The sequence below is a fragment of the Ranitomeya variabilis genome, chromosome 2 (genome assembly GCF_051348905.1).
Source record: "Ranitomeya variabilis isolate aRanVar5 chromosome 2, aRanVar5.hap1, whole genome shotgun sequence".
NCBI lineage: Eukaryota > Metazoa > Chordata > Amphibia > Anura > Dendrobatidae > Ranitomeya > Ranitomeya variabilis.
Genome location: NC_135233.1, coordinates 348,928,765 through 348,952,018, shown reverse-complemented (window position 1 = coordinate 348,952,018; position 23,254 = coordinate 348,928,765). Strand labels below are relative to the sequence as shown.

The following is a 23,254-nucleotide window of genomic DNA, read 5'->3' as shown; positions in this document are numbered from 1 at the left end:
CGGGTCTGCCGTCTACGTCTTTTAACGCAGTGGAGACACGATTTCAGGAAATCCCCTCCACTATGCTGTAACATCTGGACCCTGTCAAACACGCAGCGTTTCCTGACCGTGGAAACACACACTTAGGCTGCATTCTGTGAAGGTGGCTCTTATGTTTTTTTCAGGGGGAGAAAACGTACCCCCGAATTCAATACAGGTATGGCGCGCAATTTATAAAAGTAATTATTTCAGCGTTATTAGGGATCAAAAACATAAGAGCCACCTTCACAGAGTGCAGCCTTAGTGCTGAAGAAGGTGGCTCTTTTACCTTAACAGGCCCTGGGGGGGTGACAGGTTCCCTTTAAACAATGTGTACATTGACTATTTTGTTTGTGGTGTTTGTCGTTTCTTGCAGCTATAATCCACATCCGCTTGTGCAACCCCCTGTGGTGAGAGGAAAGTTCTAACATGGCAGTTACCGGTACATCAGTTTCTTTCCAAAAACCATGTCTTAAATGCATCCAGAACAAGAAGTGTCATAGATACCTGGTCTCCAAGAATGAAGGCATCGTTTCATCCATGGTAACACAAACCCCCAAAAACATCCCAAATAACTCACACATGACTACCAAATTAGTTTGGGATAAAATGGCTGTGGCTTTTATTATGAGTTACTTTCAAATTTTATTATACTCCATACAAAGCATAAAATCTTTAAACTTAATAACTGTAAATGATACCACGATGACAAATCCACCCGGAAGACCGGGCGATTTTCCCACAAACAAACGCCACGACAGAAATATTTAATAACCATATAACAAGGGAGGGAGGGAGGGGTCTTCAAATTTCTTCAGGTGACTGACAGGAACCATTGAAACAGCTGTTTTTATACCAAAATATTCTTCCCACACTTTTTATAACCACCAATCAGGGAACAGATAAAATGCGGGAAACACCACCAGCTGGAGCCAGAAATAACCTGCTCATGCACAGCACAGCTTACTGTTAATATTAACCCTTCATAAACCTCTGAATTCAAAATACTGGTTTAACATGCCACATCATAAAAATTCATAATAGTGTTCTGGGTGCTGTGTTATCATGCGACCCCCCTTTTATTCTTAAGGGTGGGGCGTTCAGTAACTCTATTAGGCTATGTGCACACGTAGGTCGGGTCCTCTGCGGGTTCTCCCGCAGCGGATTTGATAAATCTGCAGGGCAAAACTGCTGCGGTTATCCCTGCAGATTTATCGCGGCTTGTCTTGCGGTTTCCGCTGCGGGTTTACTCCTACTATTGAGGCTAGATATGCAGCAATATGCAGCATCAATAATAATGTTAACAATAATTTAAAAAATGGTTATACTCACCCTCTGACGTCCCGATCTCCTCGGCGCTGCACGCGGCGGTCCGGTTCCAAAGATGCTGTGGGAGAAGGACCTTCGTGACGTCACGGTCATGTGACCGAGACGTCATCGCAGGCCCTGCTCGCACAGCAACCCTGCGAACGGACGGCCGCGTGCAGCGCTGAGAGGTGAGTATATCATTATTTTTTATTTTAATTCTTTTTTTTTTACACAAATATGGTTCCCAGGGCCTGGAGGAGAGTCTCCTCTCCTCCACCCCGGGTACCATCTGCACATTATCCGCTTACTTCCCGCATCGTGGGCACAGCCCCATGTGGGAAGTTAGCGGATCAATGCTTTCCTATTTGTGCAGAATCACCGCGATTCTGCACAAAAGAAGTGACATGCTGTGGAATGTAAACCGCTGCGTTTCTGCGCGGTTTTTCCCGCAGCATGTGCACAGCGGATTGCGGTTTCCATAGGTTTACATGTAACTGTAAACGCAATGGAAACTGCTGCGGACCCGCAGCTGCAGAAACGCTGCGGATCCGCGGTAAAACCCGCAACGTGTGCACATAGCCTTACCTAACTACATATAAAGTCCTGACATGTACAGTACTGTGGAAAAGAATTAGGCAGGTGTGAAAAAAATGCTTCAACATAAGACTGTTTTCAAAAACAAAAGTGTTAAAGGGAATCTGTCACCAGGTTTTTGTTAACCTATCTGAGATGAGCATCATGTGGAGGCGGAGAACCTGATGCCATCGATGTGTCACTTATTGCTGTAAGTTTGATAAAATCACAGTTTTCTCTGCTGCAGATCTCCCACGTCTCTGAATGCTGAGGGGATCACATTTATCCGGTGCTCTACGCTGACCAATTACTTTGTGGTTTCCATCTAAATCTCTGAGTGACGTGACAGATGAAACCCCCAAGGGATCCATTCACTATAATGAGGCAGCAGAGTTACTCTGGACTCAGTCTGGCCTCTGTTAAGCGTTGTCCTTTTCCGAAGTGCACAAAACTGTGGCCGATGGCACTTTTATGGATTCCTAAAAAGACGAACTCCGCTGGATCACAGGTCCTATGGCGCCCACAGTGCCTCCATCTGCCTCATTACAGGGAATCTTCCACCGCGGGTAACCCCGATGTAAGCGCTTAGCGTAGAGCACAGGATAAATGTGCGCTGAGCCTTACTGCGATCTTTGGGAGTCAGAATGAAAAAAATCGATAGCATGTGAAGAATTGGTTTTATTTATTTTTTACGCCGTTCCTCGTGCGGTATAAGTGATTAATCGACTTTCGGGTTAGTACGATTGTAGCGATACCAGAGTTATAGAGGGTTTTTATGTTTGGCTGCTGTCACACACTAAAAAATACTTTTTATTGCGAAAACTAGTTTTTGCATCACCAAATTTTGATAGCTAATAATATTTCCTTATTTCGTCTGACTGAGTCATATGATGGCTTGTTTTTTGCAGGACGAGTTGACGTTTTTATTGGTACCATTTTCGGGCACATGATTTTTTTATCGTATTTTATTCCAATTTTAGGGAGACAGAATGAACAAAAAACAGCAATTCAAGATTGTTTTTTTTTCTTTTATACTGTTCGGCATGTGGTAAAATTGGTAAGGCAGCTTTATTCTTCGGTTCAGTACGATTACAGCGATATGCCATATATATAGTTTTTTTATGTTTTGGCGCTTTTACACAAAAACTATTTCATAGAAAAAATAATTATATTTGCATCGATTAATTCTGAGAGCTATAACTTTTTTATTTTTCTGCTGATGGAGCTGTATGGCAGCTTATTTTTAGTGGAACAAAATGACATTTTCAGCAGTACCATTTTTATTTATATTAGTCTTTTTGATCGCGTTTTATTGCACTTTTTGTTCGGCGGTTTGATGATCAAGCATTTTTTTTGCCTCGATTTTTTACGGTGTTCACTGAAGGGGTTAAGTAATGGGACAGTTTTATAGACCCAGTCGTTACAGATACCGCGATACCAAATATGTGTACTTTTATTGTTTGGGTGGTTTTTTTTACATAAATAAATGTATTTATTGGAAAAATATTTGTTTTTTTTTGTTCTTTATTTGGGGATTATTTTTAAAATATTTTTACACTTTTTTTAAATTTTAATTTTTATTGAAATTTTTCAAATTTTACAGGAAAAGAAAAAATAATTAGGCATTTTAGATGTTTCACTATCATTTATAGGTTAACAACCAATCTTATGCTATAGTAATAGTTAAACATTTTCAAGTAGATAAAGAGTAAAATTTTACAAACACAGAGACTTAGACAAAAGGAAAGGGGGAAAAATGATGTGGAATGTTATGATCTAGTTATATCCATCTCATAGAGGTCGTACATTTAACATGGACAAAAAGGAAACCCAAGGAGACCAAATAATGTTAAATCTCTCTACAGTATTGTCATTAAGGGCTGCCCGTTATTTAAAGTTCCTGATATCCTTGATGTGAGAATATTTTTACACTTTAATATACATATATTTTTTACTTTTTTACATTGTCCCAGGATGGGACATCACTGTATAGAAACAGATAGGTGATCTGATGCTCTGCAATGCTTCTGCATTGCAGAGCATCAGATCAGCATCTGACAGGCAGGGAAGAGGCGTCTCAGGTCCTGCTCTCAGCAGGCATTGACAAGTCACCTTCCCAGAAAGACCCGGTGGCCATCTTGCGGCTAGGGGTCACTATGGAGACCATCAGGACAACGCGATCGCATTACATTGTCCTTATGGAAGCACGCATTGAACTCATTCCCTGTGCAATGCCTCTCTATGTCGTGGTCACTACTGACAGCGGCATCAGAGGGGTTAAATATCCACGATCGGTGCTAGCACCGATAGTATGCATTGCTGCGGGGTGTCAGCACTCACATAGAGCCGACACCCACACTCGATCACCACAGTGTGAGGCCGCGCGATCGTGCCGCCGTACATATACAGCTGTTTGCGGGAATGCAGTTCCCTCAGTGGACTATATGTACAGCGCATGTCGGAAAGGGGTTAATAAATGATTAGATGACACCTTTTTCTGCAAATTGTAAATCAAGTGTAGTAGTACTGCTCATTAGCACTCCTTCACAGGGGCCTACCGGAGGATTCTCCTGTCCTCCTGTTGGCCAGTCTGAGCCTTTTCCTTACTGTAATATATAATTTTATTGGAAGTCATTAACCCCTTAACGACCGACCGATACGCCTTTTAACAGCGGCAGTTAAGGGTACTTAATTAACGGCGCTGTGGAAAAAGTGTATAGCGCCCCCCAGAGTCGGATTTTTTTCTGGGGTCTCGGTTGTCGGGGGTAGCCGAGACCCCAGAGAACATGATTCGGGTCGGTTTTGCGAGCTGCGATCGTTGGTAATTAACTGTTTACCGGCGGTCGCAAAAAAAAATAAAAGCGATTTGCCATTTAATTTCTCTGTCCTCCAATGTGATCACACATCAGATGACAGAGAAATGGGGTCCCCGATCGCCCCCCGATACTCACCGGTCTCCCCCGATGCTCCTCGTGGTTCTCCATGGGCGCCGCCATCTTCTTCCGGCAAAAAAATGGCAGGCGCATGCGCAGTGCGCCTGCCGGCTGGCACCCGGAAGATCTTTGGGGTCTCGGCTGCCGGGGTAGCCGAGAACCTAAAGAACATGATTGGGGTCGGTTTTTACCGACCCCTGTTTTGTGATCGCTGGAAAATAACAGTTTACCGGCGACCGCAAGACAAAAAAAAAGTGCGGTGTTATTCTCTGTCCTCTGATGTGATTGCACATCGGAGGACAGAGAAATAGGGGGCTCGGGGACCCTGTTATACTTATTAGTGTCCCTGGGTCCTCCTGCTTCTCCTGGCCGCCGGCATCTTCCTCTGGGAAGAAAATGGCGGGCACATGCGCAGTGCGCCCGCCGTGATCTGACGGCCGGCAGAGGAAGATTCTTCCTCTTGTTTTATTTTGGTCACTGTGAGATCCTATCACAGTGATCAAAATAAAAAAAAAATAGCAAATAACCCCCCCCCCCTTAATTAGGAAAAAATAATAAAAAAAATGTATGTATTTCCATTTTCCAATTAAGGTTAGGGTTAGGGTTAAAGTTAGGGTTGGGGCTAGGGTTAGGGCTAAAGTTAGAGTTAGGGCTAGGGTTAGGGTTGGGGCTAGGGTTAGGGTTGGGGCTAAAGTTAGGATTAGGGTTGGGGCTAAAGTTAGGGTTAGAGTTGGGATTAGGGTTTGGATTAGGGTTGGCATTAGGGTTACGTTTGGGATTAGGGTTAGGTTTGGGATTAGGGTTAAGGTTAGGGTTAGGATTAGGGGTGTATTGGGATTAGGGTTAGGTTTGAGGTTAAGATTGAAATTAGGATTAGGGGTGTGTTGGGTTTAGGGTTTTGATTAGGGTTATGGTTAGGGTTGGGATTAGGATTATGGATCGGGTTGGGATTAGGGTTAGGGGAGTGTTGGGGTTAGGGTTGGAGTTAGAACTGTTTAGGTACATCAGGGGGTCTCCAAACAAGACAGCCAATTTTGCGCTCAAAAAGTCAAATAGTGCTCTCTCCCTTCTGAGCTCTGCCGTTCGCCCAAACCGTGGTTTACCCCCACATATGGGGCATTAGCGTACTAAGTACTAGTTGGACAACAAATTTTGGGGTCCAGTTTCTCCTGTTACCCTTGCAAAAATAAAAAAAATTGGAATCTAAAAAATCATTTTTGTGGAAAAAAAATGATTTTTTATTTTCACGCCTCTGCGTCAAACTTCTGTGAAGCACTTGGGCATTCAAAATGCTCACCACATATCTAGATAAGTTCCTTGGAGGGGTCTAGTTTCCAAAATGGGGTCACTTGTATGGGGTTTCTACTGTTTAGGTACATCAGGGGCTCTGCAAACGCAACATAACGCCCGCAGATAATTCTATCAAAGTCTGCATTCCAAAACAGCGCTCCTTCCCTTCTGAGCTCTGACATGCGCCCAAACAGTGGCCCCTCCACATATGAGCTATCAGCGTACTCGGAATAAATTACCCAATAAATTTTGGGGTCCAATTTCTCCTGTTACCCTTGTGAAAGTAAAAATTTGGGGGTGAAAAGATCATATTTGTGGAAAAAATATGATTTTTTATTTTCATGGCTCTACATTATAAACTTCTGTGAAGCAGGTGGGGGTTCATAGTGCTCACCACACATCTATATAAGCTCTTTGGGGGGTGCAGTTTCCAAAATGGAGTCACTTGTGGGGGGTTTCTACCGTTTAGGTACATCAGGAGCTCTGCAAATGCAACATGACGCCTGCAGACCATTCCATCAAAGTCTGCATTTTAAAACGTCACTACTTTACTTCCGAGCCACGATGTGTGCCCAAACAGTGGTCCCCCCAACACATGGGGTATCAGCGTACTCAGGACAAACTGGACAACAACTTTTGGGGTCCAATTTCTCCTGTTACCCTTGGGAAAATAAAAAATTAGGGGCTAAAAAATCATTTTTGTGGAAAAAAAATGTTTTATTTTCACGACTCTGCATTATAAACATCTGTGAAGCACTTGGGTGTTCAAAGTGCTCACCACACATCTAGATAAGTTCCTTGGGGGGTCTATTTTCCAAAATGGTGTCACTTGTGGGGGGTTTCTACTGTTTAGGTACATCAGGGGCTTTGCAAACGCAACATAACTTCCACAGACATTCTATCAAAGTCTGCATTCCAAAACGGCGCTCCTTCCCTTCCGAGCTCTGCCATGCGCCCAAACAGTGGTCCCTCCCCACATATGGGGTATCAGCATACTCAGGATAAATTGCCCAATAAATTTTGTGGTCCAATTTTTCATGTTACCCTTGAGATAATAAAATATTGCAAGCTAAAAAATAATTTTTGAGGAAAAAAAAAAAGGATTGTTTATTTTTACGGCTCTACGTTATACATTTCCGTGAAGCACTTGGTGGTTTGTTATGGTTCTCAATGGCAAGAGAACATAGCCCAGCAAACATAAGAACTAGCTCTTGGAAGGATGGAAACTAAACTGACCATGAACTAAACCTGCCGCACAACTAACAGTAGCCGGGTAGCGTAGCCTGCGTTTTATCCCTAGACGCCCAGCGCCGGCCGGAGGACTAACTAATCCTGGCAGAGGAAAATATAGTCCTGGCTCACCTCTAGAGAAATTTCCCCGAAAGGCAGACAGAGGCCCCCACAAATATTGGCGGTGATTTTAGATGAAATGACAAACGTAGTATGAAAATAGGTTTAGCAAAATTGAGGTCCGCTTACTAGATAGCAGGAAGACAGAAAGGGCACTTTCATGGTCAGCTGAAAACCCTATCAAAAGACCATCCTGAAATTACTTTAAGACTCTAGTATTAACTCATAACATCAGAGTGGCAATTTCAGATCACAAGAGCTTTCCAGACACAGAAACGAAACTACAGCTGTGAACTGGAACAAAATGCAAAATCAAACAAGGACTAAAGTCCAACTTAGCTGGGAGTTGTCTAGCAGCAGGAACATGCACAGAAAGGCTTCTGATTACAATGTTGACCGGCATGGAAGTGACAGAGGAGCAAGGCCAAATAGCGACTCCCACATCCTGATGGAAACAGGTGAACAGAGAGGATGATGCACACCAGTTCAATTCCACCAGTGGCCACCGGGGGAGCCCAAAATCCAATTTCACAACAGTACCCCCCCCTCAAGGAGGGGGCACCGAACCCTCACCAGAACCACCAGGGCGATCAGGATGAGCCCTATGAAAGGCACGGACCAAATCGGCGGCATGAACATCAGAGGCAGTCACCCAAGAATTATCCTCCTGACCGTATCCCTTCCATTTGACCAGATACTGGAGTTTCCGTCTGGAAACACGGGAGTCCAAGATTTTTTCCACAACGTACTCCAACTCGCCCTCAACCAACACCGGAGCAGGAGGCTCAACGGAAGGCACAACCGGTACCTCATACCTGCGCAATAATGACCGATGAAAAACATTATGAATAGAAAAAGATGCAGGGAGGTCCAAACGGAAGGACACAGGGTTAAGAATCTCCAATATCTTGTACGGGCCGATGAACCGAGGCTTAAACTTGGGAGAAGAAACCCTCATAGGGACAAAACGAGAAGACAACCACACCAAGTCCCCAACACAAAGCCGAGGACCAACCCGACGCCGGCGGTTGGCAAAAAGCTGAGTCTTCTCCTGGGACAACTTCAAATTGTCCACTACCTGCCCCCAAATCTGATGCAACCTCTCCACCACAGCATCCACTCCAGGACAATCCGAAGATTCCACCTGACCAGAAGAAAATCGAGGATGAAACCCCGAATTACAGAAAAAGGGAGACACCAAGGTGGCAGAGCTGGCCCGATTATTGAGGGCAAACTCCGCTAAAGGCAAAAAAGCAACCCAATCATCCTGATCTGCAGACACAAAACACCTCAAATATGTCTCCAAGGTCTGATTCGTCCGCTCGGTCTGGCCATTAGTCTGAGGATGGAAAGCAGACGAGCACAGAATGCTCGCCAAAATCTAGACACGAATTGGGTACCTCTGTCAGAAACGATATTCTCCGGAATACCATGCAAACGGACCACATTTTGAAAAAACAGAGGAACCAACTCGGAAGAAGAAGGCAACTTAGGCAGGGGAACCAAATGGACCATCTTAGAGAAACGATCACACACCACCCAGATGACAGACATCTTCTGAGAAACAGGAAGATCCGAAATAAAATCCATCGAGATGTGCGTCCAGGGCCTCTTCGGGATAGGCAAGGGCAACAACAATCCACTAGCCCGAGAACAACAAGGCTTGGCCCGAGCACAAACGTCACAAGACTGCACGAAGCCTCGCACATCTCGAGACAGGGAAGGCCACCAGAAGGACCTTGCCACCAAATCCCTGGTACCAAAGATTCCAGGATGACCTGCCAACGCAGAAGAATGAACCTCAGAAATGACTTTACTGGTCCAATCATCAGGAACAAACAGTCTACCAGGTGGGCAACGATCAGGTCTATCCGCCTGAAACTCCTGCAAGGCCCGCCGCAGGTCTGGAGAAACGGCAGACAATATCACTCCATCCTTAAGGATACCTGTAGGTTCAGAATTACCAGGGGAGTCAGGCTCAAAACTCCTAGAAAGGGCATCCGCCTTAACATTCTTAGAACCCGGCAGGTAGGACACCACAAAATTAAACCGAGAGAAAAACAACGACCAGCGCGCCTGTCTAGGATTCAGGCGTCTGGCGGACTCAAGATAAATTAGATTTTTGTGGTCAGTCAATACCACCACCTGATGTCTAGCCCCCTCAAGCCAATGACGCCACTCCTCAAAAGCCCACTTCATGGCCAAAAGCTCCCGATTCCCAACATCATAATTCCGCTCGGCGGGTGAAAATTTACGCGAGAAAAAAGCACAAGGTCTCATCACGGAGCAATCGGAACTTCTCTGCGACAAAACCGCCCCAGCTCCGATTTCAGAAGCGTCGACCTCAACCTGAAAAGGAAGAGCAACATCAGGCTGACGCAACACAGGGGCGGAAGAAAAGCGGCGCTTAAGCTCCCGAAAGGCCTCCACAGCAGCAGGGGACCAATCAGCAACATCAGCACCCTTCTTAGTCAAATCAGTCAATGGTTTAACAACATCAGAAAAACCAGCAATAAATCGACGATAAAAGTTAGCAAAGCCCAAAAATTTCTGAAGACTCTTAAGAGAAGAGGGTTGCGTCCAATCACAAATAGCCTGAACCTTGACAGGATCCATCTCGATGGAAGAGGGGGAAAAAATATATCCCAAAAAGGAAATCTTTTGAACCCCAAAAACGCACTTAGAACCCTTCACACACAAGGAATTAGACCGCAAAACCTGAAAAACCCTCCTGACCTGCTGGACATGAGAGTCCCAGTCATCCGAAAAAATCAAAATATCATCCAGATACACAATCATAAATTTATCCAAATAATCACGGAAAATGTCATGCATAAAGGACTGAAAGACTGAAGGGGCATTTGAAAGACCAAAAGGCATCACCAAATACTCAAAGTGGCCCTCGGGCGTATTAAATGCGGTTTTCCACTCATCCCCCTGCTTAATTCGCACCAAATTATACGCCCCACGGAGATCTATCTTAGAGAACCACTTGGCCCCCTTTATGCGAGCAAACAAATCAGTCAGCAGTGGCAACGGATATTGATATTTAACCGTGATTTTATTCAAAAGCCGATAATCAATGCACGGCCTCAAAGAGCCATCTTTCTTAGCCACAAAGAAAAAACCGGCTCCTAAGGGAGATGACGAAGGACGAATATGTCCCTTTTCCAAGGACTCCTTTATATATTCTCGCATAGCAGCATGTTCAGGCACAGACAGATTAAATAAACGACCCTTAGGGTATTTACTACCCGGAATCAAATCTATGGCACAATCGCACTCCCGGTGCGGAGGTAATGAACCAAGCTTAGGTTCTTCAAAAACGTCACGATATTCAGTCAAGAATTCAGGAATCTCAGAGGGAATAGATGATGAAATGGAAACCACAGATACGTCCCCATGCGTCCCCTTACATCCCCAGCTTAACACAGACATAGCTTTCCAGTCAAGGACTGGGTTATGAGATTGCAGCCATGGCAATCCAAGCACCAACACATCATGTAGGTTATACAGCACAAGAAAGCGAATAATCTCCTGGTGATCCGGATTAATCCGCATAGTTACTTGTGTCCAGTATTGTGGTTTATTGCTAGCCAATGGGGTGGAGTCAATCCCCTTCAGGGGTATAGGAGTTTCAAGAGGCTCCAAATCATACCCACAGCGTTTGGCAAAGGACCAATCCATAAGACTCAAAGCGGCGCCAGAGTCGACATAGGCATCCGCGGTAATAGATGATAAAGAACAAATCAGGGTCACAGATAGAATAAACTTAGACTGTAAAGTGCCAATTGAAACAGACTTATCAAGCTTCTTAGTACGCTTAGAGCATGCTGATATAACATGAGTTGAATCACCGCAATAGAAGCACAACCCATTTTTTCGTCTAAAATTCTGCCGTTCACTTCTGGACAGAATTCTATCACATTGCATATTCTCTGGCGTCTTCTCAGTAGACACCGCCAAATGGTGCACAGGTTTGCGCTCCCGCAGACGCCTATCGATCTGGATAGCCATTGTCATGGACTCATTCAGACCCGCAGGCACAGGGAACCCCACCATAACATCCTTAATGGCATCAGAGAGACCCTCTCTGAAATTCGCCGCCAGGGCGCACTCATTCCACTGAGTAAGCACAGCCCATTTACGGAATTTCTGGCAGTATATTTCAGCTTCGTCTTGCCCCTGAGATAGGGACATCAAGGCCTTTTCCGCCTGAAGTTCTAACTGAGGTTCCTCATAAAGCAACCTCAAGGCCAGAAAAAACGCATCCACATTGAGCAACGCAGGATCCCCTGGAGCCAATGCAAAAGTCCAATCCTGAGGGTCACCCCGGAGCAAGGAAATCACAATCCTGACCTGCTGAGCAGGATCTCTAGCAGAGCGAGATTTCAGGGACAAAAACAACTTGCAATTATCTTTGAAATTTTGAAAGCAAGATCTATTCCCCGAGAAAAATTCAGGCAAAGGAATTCTAGGTTCAGATATAGGAACATGAACAACAAAATCTTGTAAATTTTGAACTTTCGTGGTGAGATTATTCAAACCTGCAGCTAAACTCTGAATATCCATTTTAAACAGGTGAACACAGAGCCATTCCAGGATTAGAAGGAGAGAGAGAGAGAAAGGCTGCAATATAGGCAGACTTGCAAGAGATTCAATTACAAGCACACACAGAACTGAAGGAAAAAAAAAAAAAAAAAAAAAAAATCTTCAGCAGACTTCTCTTTTCTCTCCTTTCTCTGTCAATTAATTTAACCCTTTGTGGCCGGTCAAACTGTTATGGTTCTCAATGGCAAGAGAACATAGCCCAGCAAACATAAGAACTAGCTCTTGGAAGGATGGAAACTAAACTGACCATGAACTAAACCTGCCGCACAACTAACAGTAGCCGGGTAGCGTAGCCTGCGTTTTATCCCTAGACGCCCAGCGCCGGCCGGAGGACTAACTAATCCTGGCAGAGGAAAATATAGTCCTGGCTCACCTCTAGAGAAATTTCCCCGAAAGGCAGACAGAGGCCCCCACAAATATTGGCGGTGATTTTAGATGAAATGACAAACGTAGTATGAAAATAGGTTTAGCAAAATTGAGGTCCGCTTACTAGATAGCAGGAAGACAGAAAGGGCACTTTCATGGTCAGCTGAAAACCCTATCAAAAGACCATCCTGAAATTACTTTAAGACTCTAGTATTAACTCATAACATCAGAGTGGCAATTTCAGATCACAAGAGCTTTCCAGACACAGAAACGAAACTACAGCTGTGAACTGGAACAAAATGCAAAATCAAACAAGGACTAAAGTCCAACTTAGCTGGGAGTTGTCTAGCAGCAGGAACATGCACAGAAAGGCTTCTGATTACAATGTTGACCGGCATGGAAGTGACAGAGGAGCAAGGCCAAATAGCGACTCCCACATCCTGATGGAAACAGGTGAACAGAGAGGATGATGCACACCAGTTCAATTCCACCAGTGGCCACCGGGGGAGCCCAAAATCCAATTTCACAACAGTGGTTCAAAGTGCTCACCACCACACATCTAGATAAGTTCCATAATGGGTCTAGTTTCCAAAATGGGGTCACTTGTGGGGGATTTCCACTGTTTAGGCACATAAGGGGCTCTCGAAATGCGACATGGCGTCCGATCTCAAGTCCAGCCAATTCTGCATTGAAAAAGTCAAACGGAACTCCTTCTCTTCCAAGCTCTGCCATGCGCCCAAACTGTGGTTTACCCCCACTTATGGGGTATCGTCGTACTCAGGACAAATTGCTCAACATGTTTTGTAGTATAATATCTCCTGTTACCCTTGTCAAAATAAAAATTTGGGGGCGAAAATATCATTTTTGAAGAAAAAATGTGATTTTTTAAATTTTCATGGCTCTACGTTATAAACTTCTGTGAAGCACCTGGGGGTTTAAAGTGCTCACCACACATCTAGAAAGGTTCCTTAAAGGGTCTATTTTCCAAAATGGTGTCATTTGTGGGGGGGTTCCACTGTTTAGTTACATGAGGGGCTCTCCAAACGCGACATGGCGCCCGATCTCAATTCCATCCAATTCTGCATTGAAAAAGTCAAACGGTGCTCCTTCTCTTCCAAGCTCTGCCGTGTGCCTAAACAGTGGTTTACCCCCACACATGGGGTATCGGCGTACTCAGGACAAATTGCACAACAACTTTCATGGTCAAATTTCTCCTGTTACCCTTGTGAAAATAAAAATTTGGGGGCTAAAAGATCATTTTTGTGGAAAAAATGTGATTTTTTTACTTTCACGGCTCTACAATATAAACTTCTGTGAAGCACTTGGGGGTTCAAAGTGCTCACCACACATCTAGATAAGTTCCTTAAGGGGTCTAGTTTCCAAAATTGTGTCACTTTTGGGGGGTTTCTACTGTTCTGGCACCTCAGGGGCTCTCCAAACGCGACATGGCGTCCCATCTCAATTCCAGCCAATTCTGCATTGAAAAAGTCAAATGGCGTTCCTTCTCTTCCAAGCTCTGCCGTGCGCATAAACAGTGGTTTACCCCCACATATGGGGTATCGGCGTATTCAGGAGAAATTGCACAACAAATTTTGTGGTTTATTTTCTCTTTTTACACTTGTGAAAATAAAAAAAATTGGTTCTGAAGTAAAACGTTTGCAAAAAAAAGTTAAATGTTCATTTTTTCCTTCCACATTGTTTCAGTTCCTGTGAAGCAAGTAAATGGTTAATAAACTTCTCAAATGTGGTTTTGAGCACCTTGAGGGGTGTAGTTTTTAGAATGGTTTCAAGTTTGGTTATTTTCTGTCATGTACACCCCTCAAAGTGACTTTAAATGTGAGATGGTTCCTAAAAAAATGGTTTTGTAACTTTTGTTGTAAAAATGAGAAATCGCTGGTCAACTTTTAACCCTTATAACTTCCTAACAAAAAAAAAATTTTGTTTCCAAAATTGTGCTGATGTAAAGTAGACATGTGGGAAATGTTATTTATTAACTATTTTGTGTGACATATCTCTCTGATTTAAGGGCATAAAAATTCAAAGTTTGAAAATTGCAAAATTTTAAAAATTTTCGCCATATTTCCATTTTTTTCCATAAATAATCGCAAGTAATATCGAAGAAATATTACCACTACCATGAAGTACAATATGACACGAAAAAGCAGACTCAGAATCAGCGGGATCCGTTGAAGCGTTCCAGAGTTATAACCTCATAAAGGGACAGTGGTAAGAATTGTAAAAATTGGCTCGGTCATTAAGTACCAAATTGGCTCTGTCACTAAGGGGTTAAGGAGTTCTGTGACCGTATAAGAGTATGAGGGCGCCGGGCACTGAACACTAAAGCAATTTGGTGATTGAGGGGTGCGTGTGTGTTTCTTAAATCTACGGCTGGCTTTATGACATGCTGTATACTTTACATTTATAGGTATAGGGTGGTAAGACGTCTATTTGCTAATATGACAGGTAGTACACGCAATACCACAAATAGGAGAAATAGTAACGACTACCTTCCACAAAATGTCAAGATGCCGGCAATAATTCAGCGTAAATCATAGACACAGTCGTGGCCAAAAGTGTTGGCACCCTTGAAATTGTTCCAGAAAATAAAGTATTTCTCCCAGCTGTAACAGCTGTTATATTATGCAGGCAAAAGCCCTAAACATACAGAAATCTGCACCCCGAACCACAGCTTCCTGCTCCTACACCAACATGTATCTGCTTGTGGTGGTTAAAGACAACCTCAAAGCCATCCATCATGTTATATAATGGTTTCTATTCATCCCAGGTTCAGCATAAACCCATGCAGACTGGTCAACGTGTTTTAACCCCTTAGTGATGCACCCACATTTTCATTTTTGAAATTAAATTTTTTCCTCCTTAAATCCATATCTTTGTTATTTTTCCATCCACATAGCCATACAAGGCTTTTTTTTTGTAGTTTTGAATAACACCATTGACTTTACCACATAATGTGCTGAAAAACAGGGAAAAATTCCAAGTGTGGTGAACTAGAGAAAAAAAACCTGAATTCAACTTTTTTTTTTGCGGTATTCATTGTGCGGTAAAAATGACAGCATGGTTGCCCAGGTCAGTACGACTACAGCGATGACAAACCGTTGTCATTTATTATTTTAGTAACTTCTAAAGTTTTGAAAAAAAAAATAATTTGATTTGTGTCGCTATTTTCTGAGGCTCAGAACTTTTTTTTTTATTTTCAGGCTGGACAAGAGTTAATTTTTTGTGTGCCGAAATGTAGTTTTGAGGTACATACAATGTTTTTTATTGCAATTTTTGGAGAAAGGGCAATAAAAAAAAAATCGGCATTTTGAATTTCATTTTTTTTACGGCTTTTACCCTATGAGTTAAAATACATTTATATTTTGACAGATCGAACTTTTACGAATTTGTCTAGAACTTTTTTAGTTTTACTTTCCACTGTATATTTTAGTCTCCATAGGGGACCCCAACCTGTGCTTGATCACGTCTACTATATCTTGCATTAATTATACTATGGTAGAACAAAATTTAATGAAAACCATGTAGTCCTATGAAGCTCGAAGCAGGTGGCCCACCTGAGTGATGCCAGTTAAATGCTGCTGTCGGAGATCTAGCTCTGATTGCTGCAGTTAGAGGTACTGTATACACCCACACCCACTCCATGAGCTAATAGTACGTCAAGGAGCAGGGAGGGGGTTAAAGGAAATTTCCAACTTAAAGGGGTTGTCCAAACTTGGCAAATTAATAATTTGCTGATCATTGGTGGTCAACTGTTGGATCAGTAGCCGATTCTAGAAGAGGACTGTAAAATACCCCATTATGTCGGTTTCACACGTCAGTGATTCCGGTAGGTGAGGTGTCAGTTTTCTCACGTACCGGAGACACTGGCACACGTAGACACATTAAAATCAATGTGTCTCTGCACATGTCAGCGTGTTTTCGCGGACCGTGTGTCCGCGTGCAAAACACGGAGACATGTCAGTGTTCGTGGGAGCGCACGGATCACACGGACCCATTAAAGTCAATGGGTCCGTGTAAAACACGTACCGCACACGGATGCTGTCCGTGTGCCATGCAGGAGACAGTGCTACAGTAAGCGCTGTCCCCCCAGCATGATGCTGAAGCCCCCATTCATTTCTTCTCTCCAGCAGCGTTCGCTGGAGAGAAGAAATGAAAAATCATTGTATTTTGCTTTTTTTGAGGTAGAAATAAAGATCTTTGTTTCCCCCCCCTCGACACCCCCTGTGCGCCCGACCGCTGGAAAGAAAATACCCGGCTCCCTTGAAGCGTCCTCTCCGCGCCGCAGCTTCTCCTGTATGAGCAGTCACGTGGTGCCGCCCATTACAGTCATGAATATGCGGCTCCACCCCTATGGGAGGTGGAAATGAATGGCGGCTTCAGCACCCAAAGCAGGGGACAGCGCTTACTGTAGCGCTGTCTCCTGCATGGTCCATGTGGTACCCAGTCGGCACACGGGCAGCACATGGCTGCTGCACGTGTGCCACGTGAGCTCACGGACACGGATAACTCCGGTACCGATTTTTCCGGTACCGGAATTATCTGGACGTGTGGGACAGGCCTTAGGCAAGTGCTATGCTGTTATCTCCAGAATTCCCATAGACCAGGCCTGCACAACACACAGCCCGCCGAAGGCTGCTGTGCGGCCCGCAGAGAGCCGGCAAACTTCGGTTCTCATCTTCCTTTGTTCAGCTGTATTCGTGTCTTTCAGATGCAAATACAGTTAAACACTTTGTCGTCAAGACAGGAGCAGAGAAGAGGAACGCTTGTCAGTCCCTGCCCCGACACGCAGCAGCAGCATAATACTGTCATCACACTACAGCTGTCGCCTGCGCCGCAATGCAGACGAGGCAAAGACGCCCCAGAAAAAGTAAATGACCCTGGAGGAACCGAGGATTAAATAAATTATAGCAGGAGAAGGAGGTCTGGGAGCTTCAACGGGATCCACATGCAACACCAAATGGGTTGAGCCAAATCAGAAGGAAGGTAAGTGCTCGCAAGGCTAATGAGCACAGCTAAACAGGAAAAATTAGGAGGATAGCTGCACACCACTGATGAAAAAATTTAAAAAACTTTATTCAGGCATAGCAAGGTGTATTAAAAACATGAAAAACCTTACGCATTTCAGGTGCATGATCCTATGACTAAGGGTGCTGCATGCACCTGAAACACATAAGGCGTTTCATGTTTTTAATATGGCTTGCTATGCCTGATAAAGTTTTTTCATTTTTTCATTAGTGGTGTGCCGGTATCCTCTTAAATAAATTATAATAGGAGGAAGGATGGTGGTCGAGGTTACTATGAGGCAACAGGGGAGAGGATTGTGAAGGAGGCATGGTATTCACTGGGATAGGGTGTGTGAGGGAATATGACGTAAAGGAGCGGTATGGGGGGAAACATGTGGGGTGTAATTTGATGAAGAGGAGCTGTGTGTAGGGCTAACATGATGGAGAAGAGCTGTGTGTGGAGGGGGATTATGACGGAGAGGAACGGCGTGTGGGGGAAATATGACTTAGAGGATGGTGTGGGGGGGAATATGATGAAGAGGAGCTGTGTGTGGGGGGAATATGATGGAGAGGAGAGGTGTGGGAGAATATGACAAAGAGGAGAGGTGTGGGGGGAATATGACAAAGAGGAGAGGTGTGGGGGGAATATGACGAAGAGGACCTGTTGGGGAAATATGATGAAGAGGAAATATGAATAGCAATACTGTTCTGGATAATAGGAAAAAACAGAGAAGCTTAGCACATAATTTGGCCAATTCATGCATGCCCAGCCGCCAAAGACAAGGAGGTCTCAAAACTCCTGGGAACTTTTGCGTCTAGTGTGAATACCTCTCTTAGGCTGATCTCTGAATTTCTGGGTAAATGTGAATACCTCTCCTTAAAGCCTGAATTTATGGGTGGGTAGGATCCTGCTGTAATTAAAACCACCACAAACTGGAGGGCGGAGTGTGGGGGAAATATTATGAAGAGGTGCAGGTGGAGGAGCCAGTATGGAGAGGGTCAGTGTGGTGATTACATTTTGTGTAGGAAGCACACTGAGGGGAAATCTTATTTGTTCAGGGGTGCAGAATGGGAGATATTTATATTTATGGGGCAGTATAATGATACTTTTATTTTGAAGGGCGCGATGTTGGGAAGAGCTGCTGAAGACTGAGAAGAGGGAAGTCTGCAGAGACGAAGACTGGGCATGAAATCTAATGGTTTATGTACTACGTGGAGAAAAAAAGAGATAGCAATGATCAGAAAAGACATCACCTATAAGGTACCTGAATGTAAATATTTGCGATCGTTCCTGCGTCTGATCAGTGCTGTGGTTCCTGTATGGTCAACAGTCTGATGATGGCTGGTAACATCAACTCCCAGTATCGCCTTACCATTGTTAAGGACATAGTGGGAGGTGCAGTTTTATGTAAAGCAAGTATATAAGGGGCTGACCTGTTGTGAATTTACCTTTTGGCTCCCTCTAGTGGTTACTAGTGATTTGACTCTGGGTATGTCATTCATCCCTTGTATGCTCACCTGGGTCGTTAGGTCAGGGGTGTTGCTATATAAGCTCCCTGGACCTTCAGTTCAATGCCTGGCAACGTTGTAATCAGAGCTAATCTGTTGTGCTCTTGTCTACTGATCCTGGTTCCTGCTAAATTAAGCTAAGTCTGCTTTCTTGCTTTTTGCTATTTGTTTTTGTTTGCATTTTTGTCCAGCTTGTACATAATCTGTATCCTAACCTTGCTGGAAGCTCTAGGGAGGCTGGAGTTCTCCCCCCGGGCCGTTAGACGGTTCGGGGGTTCTTGTATCTCCAGTGTGGAATTTTGTTAGGGTTTTTGTTGACCATATAAGTTATCTTACTACATTCTGCTATTAGTAAGTGGGCCTCTCTTTGCTAAACCTAGTTCATCTCTGTGTTTGTCATTTCCTCTTACCTCACCGTTATTATTTGTGGGGGGCTTGTATCCGACTTTTGGGGTCTATTCTCTGGAGGCAAGAGAGGTCTTTGTTTTCCTCTTCTAGGGGTAGTTAGTCCTCTGGCTGGCGCGAGACATCTAGCGACCAACGTAGGCATGTTCCCCGGCTACTTCTAGTGTTGGCGTTAGGAGTAGTTATATGGTCAACCCAGTTACCACTGCCCTATGAGCTGGATTTTTGTACGTCGCAGACTTACTTGTTCCTCTGAGACCCTCGCCATTGGGGTCATAACAGTTTGCCAGGCCAGTATTAAATGTTCAATGCATTGCAGAAGCGGGATTATAAGAAAGAAAGTTCTGAGTTTTTTTTTCTCTCTCTCATTTTTTTTTCTTTTCCCCTTTACCTCTGAGTGGCTTGTGTTTGCTGCAGACATGAATGTCCAGACCTTGATTACAAGTGTGGATCAGCTTGCTGCTCGTGTGCAGGGCATACAAGAGTATGTTATCAGAAATCCTGTGTCAGAACCTAAGATACCGATTCCTGAACCGTTTTCCGGAGACCGATTTAAATTTAGAAATTTCAGGAATAATTGTAAATTGTTTTTGTCCCTGAAACCCTGTTCATCTGGAGACTCCGCTCAGCAAGTAAAAATTGTTATTTCTTTTTTACGGGGCGACCCTCAGGATTGGGCTTTCTCGCTGGCGCCAGGAGATCCGGCATTGGCTGACATTGATGCGTTTTTTCTGGCGCTCGGTTTGCTTTATGAGGAACCCAATCTTGAGATTCAGGCAGAAAAAGCCTTGCTGGCGATGTCTCAGGGCCAGGACGAGGCTGAAGTGTATTGCCAAAAATTTCGGAAATGGTCCGTGCTGACCCAGTGGAACGAGTGTGCATTGGCTGCAAATTTTAGAAATGGCCTTTCTGAAGCCATTAAGAATGTGATGGTGGGTTTTCCCATTCCCACAGGTCTGAATGATTCTATGGCCCTGGCTATTCAAATCGACCGGCGGTTGCGGGAGCGCAAGACCGCAAATTCCCTCATGGTGTTGTCTGAACAGGCACCTGATTTAATGCAATGTGATAGAATCCTGACTAGAAATGAGCGGAAAATTCATAGACGCCAGAATGGCTTGTGTTACTACTGTGGTGATTCTACACATGTTATCTCAGCATGCTCTAAACGTCTTACTAAGGTTGTTAGTCCGGTCGCCATTGGTAATTTACAACCTAAGTTTATTCTATCTGTAACTTTGATTTGCTCACTGTCATCGTATCCTGTCATGGCGTTTGTGGACTCAGGTGCTGCCCTGAGCCTTATGGATCTGTCATTTGCCAAGCGCTGCGGATTTGTTCTTGAGCCATTGGAAAATCCTATCCCTCTTAGGGGTATTGATTCTACGCCATTGGCAAAAAATAAACCGCAGTTTTGGACACAGGTTACCATGTGCATGACTCCCGAACATCGGGAGGTAATACGTTTTCTTGTTCTGCATAAAATGCATGATTTGGTTGTTTTGGGTTTGCCATGGTTACAGACCCATAATCCAGTCTTGGACTGGAAGGCTATGTCAGTGTCAAGTTGGGGCTGCCATGGAATTCATGGAGATTCCCTGCCCTTGTCTATTGCTTCTTCTACGCCTTCGGAAGTTCCGGAGTACTTATCTGATTATCAGGATGTCTTCAGCGAGTCCAGGTCCAGTGCATTGCCTCCTCATAGGGAATGTGACTGTGCAATAGATTTGATTCCTGGCAGTAAGTTTCCTAAGGGGAGACTGTTTAATCTGTCGGTACCTGAACATACCGCGATGCGTTCATATATCAAGGAGTCTCTTGAGAAGGGGCATATCCGTCCTTCTTCTTCCCCTCTTGGTGCGGGATTCTTTTTTGTGGCCAAAAAGGACGGATCTTTGAGGCCTTGTATTGACTATCGGCTTTTAAATAAGATCACTGTCAAATTTCAGTATCCTTTGCCGCTGTTGTCAGATTTGTTTGCCCGGATTAAAGGTGCCAAGTGGTTCACCAAGATAGACCTTCGTGGTGCGTACAACCTTGTGCGCATTAGGCAGGGCGATGAATGGAAAACCGCATTCAATACGCCCGAAGGTCATTTTGAGTACTTGGTGATGCCATTTGGGCTCTCTAATGCCCCTTCAGTTTTTCAGTCCTTCATGCATGACATTTTCCGGAAGTATCTGGATAAATTTTTGATTGTTTATCTGGATGATATTCTGGTTTTTTCTGATGATTGGGACTCGCATGTGGAGCAGGTCAGGATGGTTTTTGAGATTCTGCGTGAAAATTCTTTGTTTGTAAAAGGCTCAAAGTGTCTCTTTGGTGTACAGAAGGTTCCCTTTTTGGGGTTCATTTTTTCCCCTTCTGCTGTGGAGATGGATCCAGTCAAGGTCCGAGCTATTCATGATTGGACTCAACCCTCGTCAGTTAAGAGTCTTCAGAAGTTCTTGGGTTTTGCTAACTTCTACCGTCGTTTTATCGCAAATTTCTCTAGCGTTGTTAAACCGCTGACGGATATGACCAAGAAAGGCTCTGATGTAGCTAACTGGGCTCCTGCTGCCGTGGAGGCTTTCCAGGAGTTGAAACGCCGGTTTACTTCGGCGCCTGTTTTGTGCCAGCCTGACGTCTCACTTCCCTTTCAGGTTGAGGTGGATGCTTCAGAGATCTGGTGGCCAGGTCCTTTTGGTGGCCTTCCTTGTCAAGGGATGTGCGGTCATTTGTGCAGTCCTGTGGTACTTGTGCCCGAGCTAAGCCTTGCTGCTCTCGTGCCAGCGGGTTGCTCTTGCCCTTGCCTGTCCCGAAGAGACCTTGGACACACATCTCTATGGATTTCATTTCGGATCTTCCGGTGTCTCAGGGCATGTCTGTCATCTGGGTGATATGTGATCGTTTCTCCAAGATGGTCCATCTGGTTCCTTTGCCTAAGCTGCCTTCCTCTTCTGATCTGGTTCCTGTGTTCTTCCAGAACGTGGTTCGTTTGCACGGCATTCCTGAGAATATTGTGTCGGACAGAGGATCCCAGTTTGTTTCCAGGTTCTGGCGATCCTTTTGTGGTAGGATGGGCATTGATTTGTCGTTTTCGTCCGCTTTCCATCCCCAGACTAACGGACAAACGGAGCGAACTAATCAGACTCTGGAGGCTTATTTGAGGTGTTTTGTCTCTTCTGATCAGGATGATTGGGTGACCTTCTTGCCGTTGGCTGAATTTGCCCTTAATAATCGGGCTAGTTCCGCCACCTTGGTTTCGCCATTTTTCTGCAACTCTGGTTTCCATCCTCGTTTTTCCTCGGGACATGTGGAGCCTTCTGACTGTCCTGGGGTGGATTCCGTGGTGGATAGGTTGCAGCGGATCTGGAGTCATGTGGTGGACAACTTGAAGTTGTCACAGGAGAAGGCTCAGCGTTTTGCCAACCGCCACCGCGGTGTGGGTCCCCGACTTCGCGTTGGGGATTTGGTATGGCTGTCTTCTCGATTTGTTCCTATGAAGGTCTCCTCTCCCAAATTTAAGCCTCGCTTCATTGGTCCTTACAAGATATTGGAAATCATTAATCCTGTATCCTTTCGCCTGGATCTTCCGGTGTCGATTGCCATTCACAACGTATTTCATAGGTCCTTGTTGCGGCGGTACGTTGTGCCTGTGGTTCCTTCTGCTGAGCCTCCTGCTCCGGTGTTGGTTGAGGGCGAGTTAGAGTACGTGGTGGAGAAGATCTTAGATTCTCGTCTCTCCAGGCGGAGGCTTCAGTACCTGGTCAAGTGGAAGGGCTATGGTCAGGAGGATAATTCCTGGGTGGTCGCCTCTGATGTGCATGCGGCCGATTTAGTTCGTGCCTTTCACGCCGCTCATCCTGATCGCCCTAGTGGTCTTGGTGA

The 23,254-nt window shown here is 44.6% G+C and overlaps 1 protein-coding gene across 1 annotated transcript in view; it reads left to right on the top strand.

The window, feature by feature from the left end:
* The first annotated feature begins 401 nt into the window (after positions 1–401).
* The window catches only part of LOC143805816 (C5a anaphylatoxin chemotactic receptor 1-like), a 53,904-nt gene continuing 31,051 nt past the window's right edge, over positions 402–23,254 (top strand). The window contains exon 1 of the mRNA XM_077285509.1: positions 402–561. The gene's annotated coding sequence lies outside the window, so the exon portion shown is untranslated. The remainder of the gene's footprint in view (positions 562–23,254) is intronic.